This window comes from Pinus tabuliformis, chromosome 8 (genome assembly GCF_031772625.1).
Source record: "Pinus tabuliformis cultivar Carrire ecotype Pingquan chromosome 8, CPIR1, whole genome shotgun sequence".
Lineage (NCBI taxonomy): Eukaryota > Viridiplantae > Streptophyta > Pinopsida > Pinales > Pinaceae > Pinus > Pinus tabuliformis.
The window spans coordinates 458,025,860-458,031,859 of NC_142294.1; the positions used below are offsets into that span (position 1 = coordinate 458,025,860).

The 6,000-nt window shown below is 29.9% G+C and overlaps 1 pseudogene; it reads left to right on the forward strand.

Moving 5' to 3' along the window:
- Positions 1-5,454, forward strand: part of LOC149236017 (uncharacterized) — an 87,539-nt pseudogene extending 82,085 nt beyond the window's left edge.
- Positions 5,455-6,000: the final 546 nt, after the last annotated feature.

Genomic DNA, 6,000 nt, shown 5'->3' on the forward strand with positions numbered 1-6,000 from the left:
TTGAGGGAAGCCCTAGAAATTGAAAAAAGCCCCAATAATTTGAATAGAGATGATGGTTGGAATATTAGTAGAAGTTGGGTCCCTGTCCTGTCCTCCTAGTTTTTTAGGCTTCTTTTTTGGATTTATTTTATTTGTTTGTTTATCTATGTAGGTATCGACATCCTTTTTATAGTGTTTGTTGTTCATTTATTCTTCATTAGGGTTTATTTTCTTGATCCTTAATTTTTTATTTATTTTATCATCATATTCCTTCGTAACTCCTTTTAGTATTTTTGTTATTTGTTTAATGGGCCTCAGCCCCATATTTTAATGTTGACCTTGTTTTATTTATTGATTACGTTTCTTTGAATATATATATATATATATATATATATATATATATATATATATATATATATATATATGTATGTATGTATGTATGTATGTATGTATGTATGTATGTATGTATATTTTGACTTGTGTATATTTTTGTTTTATTTTATTTATTAAATGATCATGTCTTGATTAGGGTCTTGACTCCTTTTTACAATTTTTGACTTCCCTTATTATTTAGAGTTTGACTTTGATTTATTTTTTTTAATAAATTAATTTAAATATTATTTTTCAAAAACTAGCCGTTTAATATAGCCATTAATTATTAATATTTTTTAATAAATTAATAAACTAATACCATTATTTAAATATTATTTTTCAAAAACTAGTCATTTAATATAGTCGTTACCTATTAATAATTTTTAATAAATTAATAAACTAATATCATTATTTAAATATTATTTTTCAAAAACTAGCTGTTTAATATAGCCGTTACTTAATAATATTTGGTTTTAATATATTAATAAATTAATATCATAATTTAAATATTATTGTTCAATATAACTGTTACTTGAAATTATGTCTCTACATTGCTTTCTATTTAAGCCTTTGCCATGATTTGTCTCTTCATTTGGTCTTGATGATGAACCACACTTGTTGCTTCAAAACGTGTTAGCCAAAAATTTCTCTTATGTGATTTCTACCAAAAGACTTTGCTTAATTCATTATGGATCACAGAAGACTAAATACAAAAATTCACTCTTGTTTATTAAAAGTGGGTAGAACCTTTAGGTGTTCGACATTAAAGTCATCCTTCAAGTTTTGGTGTTTGATTTGAATATTTTACTCATTTTGAGAGATTTGATAACAAAAAAAAAATTCATTCATTTTCTCCCAAATCTTGATCATTCATAAATTATGTTAATTTATTAGTCATTTTTAAGAATGAAAAGATGTAGTTAATTATTATGATGGTTTTTTAGAGAGAATATAGTTAATTATTATGATATATGCACATATATGAATTTTAATAGATGCATATGAAGTATGTTACATCTTTTCCCCTTTGTTTTTGGTGAGCAAGAGTTATTCATGCATGAAATAAGGGGATATGTCCGAAAGTATTCTTTATTTTTTTAACCCAATAAAAAATTGCTGTGGAATTTAGGATTTGTGAGGAAATTCTTTTATTTCCCTTTTTTTTCTTGGAAAAGAGATTTATGTATAAAGATATTTCACCATAATTTGAGTTATATAATGATGACATATGGTGACAATTTAATATCTCAAACACAATAATATTAAAATAACCAATCAATATATGCTTCTCATGACAACATGCACTAGTAGAAAATGAGAAATTAGTGACTAGGTGACTAAAAAAGTTAGTCACTGTAGCTTTTCTAAGTGAAATACTACTAAAAAAGAGCAACCTTAAGTGTCCCATCTAAAAACAACTAACATAAATGACTAATTTAGTCTCGGGTTAAAATATATTACTAGCTAATAAGTGATACAACTAAAAATGACGAACATGAATGATTACTTTAGTTTAGGAACAAAAATACGATTACTTAACAAGTACTACAATAATACAGATCAGTGATTTATGTTAGTCATTTTTATTGTCACTTCAACAATATAAACTTGCAAGTGATAGGGGATTTAAATGTTTTTATAGATTGGTTGAAAGGTTATACTTTCTTAAACACTTATTCAATGATAGAAATTTGATAGTCTCTATTTTGACATTTCTTAAAGATGAATTAGGTGCCTAAATGTAATGTACCTCAAAAATACATAGTATTTTTTTCTCCATACCTTATAATAGAGAATATTTCTCCTTTACATCATGTTCACAAGACTCCTAATTGTTCTTGGTTCAACTTATTCTTATACAATGATACTAGTTATTCCTTTATGATTTTCTCAACAAACCATACTTCTCCCTTTAGGAGCTTTATTCTAGCTATAAGAAATAGTTTATATTGAATTTGGTTTTTTTACCATGAATTTTTTCTGCTAACTTATATGAAACCCTTAACTACCTCTAGTTTTGTGTATAACTATTTATATCTTCTTATGGCAATATGTTCTATTCACCCCCTAGGGAAAAAGGTTTTCATTGGCACATCATTACTCAATTCTTGTCCAAATGGTGACCTTGGTTCACACATATATGGTTATATATTTGAAAACATTAACTATGATGAGCATATTTTCATTTTAAAATGCATCCAAAGCAGAGATCGAGGACATACATCTTGTCATCATTTCTTTCCTACTAAATCTATGATCCATTTTCCATCGATTCTAGTTTTCTGCACTCACATGAAATGGTGACAATAAAGACCACCAGCGAAGATGTTGCAGATCGTAGAAGCCCCATGAAATTGAGTGTCTACATAAAAAAATCATACGACTTAAACAATTCAAAAGCCTTGCAATCTAATGGGCTGTCGAGAGAGCTCAAGAAATGTGTAGAAGAGGAGGGTCATTTGGATTGTGGACCGGGAGGTTGAAGGGTGGGAGACTACCAATGAAGGTGGAAATGAAGTGGAAGCCCCCTTGGCCTGTACACATATCGATGATCACTATGAGGACACCATGACAAATGAAAAACATAAACACATATTTCTGCATTATCATCATTAGGGTATTGAGACATCTTATTTCTATTTTCAGTCTTATTTTTATGTTTTCTTTATCATTCGCTAATCAGATTATAAATTTTCAATTTCAAGCTTTAAATTCCATTGCTGGATTATTGGTGATCTCTATTATTAGATTTCCCAATCCATAATATGTATATATGTTGCAACTAGTTCCTCTTTGTTTTTTACTATAAAATTATTTATTTATAGAAATTGATTCTGTAATTATAGTTTTATGGCCTTGGAGGGAACAGATTTCATTGTCTTTATATGGAAGCTTACAAATATGTATCCGAGAAGGAATAATCTTAAGTTGAGGGTTGACGGGGCTAGTTGCCGTCAATTTCTATCTAGATATGCCTTTAAAGACCAGTTTGAACTAATTGCTTATTCAATTGTGAGAGTAAAAACCATGATTATTGAAAATTTGTAAGTGTCTTGTGGTGGACCTCCCAAGCCATTGCAAGAGCATGTGTTCCTAATAGGAATACTTATGTTTGAGTCCAACTAAGATATATATATATATATTGAATTAGGCTACAATTTTGGCTAAATATTGGAAAATTTTCGAAAGTAGTTGAATTGGCCAATAAAGTTGGAATAGTACAGAGAAGATAACATGCCCTACTGCACAAGGGATGTAATTTACAGGTCAAGAACTAGGAAAACATTTCACTTCCTACAAATGGATATCAAAATTTGTAGATATCCCAAGACAGTGAGAACACGGGTGGCTAGTAAGCGTGGAGTTATGCTTGATCCTTGAACTTTGGAAGCTCAAATTTTTAAAAATAATATTATATACAACAACACCCATTTTCCTTTTCCTCTTTTGTTGTGATGAACACGAAGTGCAGAACATTAATAAAAAAATTTGGTTGATAAAGGAGGCTTGATGGAACATAATACATAGGTTACCATAATAGAATCTATTTTGTTGGGTCTATGAATGTACCAATGAAACTGTGATACAAATATTGTTTACCACTATTCCTACTTGGTAATTTAAATTGAATTAGCACTTCTAGAAAATGAAAAAGGGTGGTATGTAATGATAGTTTACAATCTTGACAATATTTTGTTTTAAAATCAATGAACTAAACCATTTATGATTTAGGTTCTGTGAGATATTCCACAAAACCTTTTAGCCTCACAAGAGGTTCACTATAGATGTTGCTAAAAAATTTGCAGTAGAGTCAAATTGTGAGCTGATAATCCTAAAACATCTTGAGAAAATGATTGATTCAAAAATTCTTTGCATAAGATGTTTAATGTAGTTAAAAATTTTAAGTACAATTGATAAACATAATAGGAGGGAGCTTATGATTTCTCATTACATCCCTTCTAGTGTGGGAATTAAATTTCAAGTTTCTGGGGAAATATTCTAGAAGAGTACATTCTTGTAGCACAACTTTTTTCTTTATTGTAACAAAGCACTTGTGATACAACCCTGGTCAGTGTCAACAATTTCGATGACTAATAATACTCCATTTCTGACAACAAATCGAATATGATATCAGACAATAATGCCTTCAATTATGAAATTGAATGTTATAGTATATTTTTTTATGGTAAGATATTGGAAAGACTAATAGCATATGTTTTCAATAGGTGAAACTATATTGAATAAAATTTGTACAATGGTAACACCAACTGTGTCTAATAGAAACTCAACATACTTCTAACATGTTTTTTTGTATGTCATTTTCTATTCTTGTTAACAAATTTAACTGTCTTATGATTTACTACATGTTTAACATAGATTGATTGGTATTTTATGAAATTTTTTATTGCGTAGATGCTTATAAGATATCGGTGTTGAAATATGTTACTGATTGTAGAGTTGGTTGTCTTTTGAACACAGCTCCCCACTTGATGTTGTTGTTTACACATGTTTGAGCAATGATTATGGAAACAAGAAGAAGTTGGGGATAAGGCTTATGGGTTGTTACAGGAAATGGAAGTGAAAGGGATTCATCATGACTACCAGACATACAATGTTCTAATCAAAGTGATGATGGTTCTGCAAAAACCAGATGAAGACATTAAATTTTTTGAGGAAATGAGCCAATGTGGGTTTCAACCTATTATTCACACATACAACATGATGATGAAATTGTAATTCTGTGCAAGGATCCCTGAGATGGGTTTCACTATATGGGATCAAATGGATAGGAACAATTGATGTCCTGATGTTAATTCTTACACTGTGTTCATTGGAGGCATGGTCAAGGAAGGAACATATGAGGAGGCTTCTGCCTATATAGAAAGCATGATTGACAATGGTACGAAGGCTCCACGTTTTGATTATGACAAATTCCTTTCTAATTTTTTAAGAGCAGGTAGACCTGAGAGATTCGAAGAATTTGCAGTGAAGATGAAGAGTGGCAACCCCCCCGTTTACAATTCTGGAAAATTTTGGACAATTATTATTATTATTATTATTATTATTTTAAATGTGCCAATTCCATATAGTGTCAACTTGTAGGTCAGATTTCTTCCACCTGAATAACACAAGCACAACTCAAATATAAAACATACAATGGAATCAAGGATTGGCTAATCTATGGTTCCTTCAAGGAAAGTTGGTTGCAAATAACTAAGAATTGTATATGTGTAGTGTTAGGTTCCTATACCAATATGTTTCATTTTTCATGATTGACTATGGAAGTGCCAAATATGTTCATCTTTTCATGCTACAAAGGTTCCATATTTTGTAAACAAATGAAGAAAATTAAAAAATAAAAAGAGGGTATGCCCTAAAAGAATAATCAAAGGGCAAGAAAAATGAATTGGTTAGAGAAAATAATAGAAATGAACCCCAAACCAAAAGACCAGGAAAGTGGCCAGTCAAAATGCCACTGCCATCTTGTTTGCAAGTTCACAAAGTGCAAATATTTTTGCTTATCACACTTGATGGATGGCCCAACAGTTCAATCTAGAGCATTCCATATTTAAATTTGCTATTGTAGAATAGAGAAACAATATCTGTCCAAATAGTTTAAGCTTGGTAGATGAGTAGATAGATAGAGAA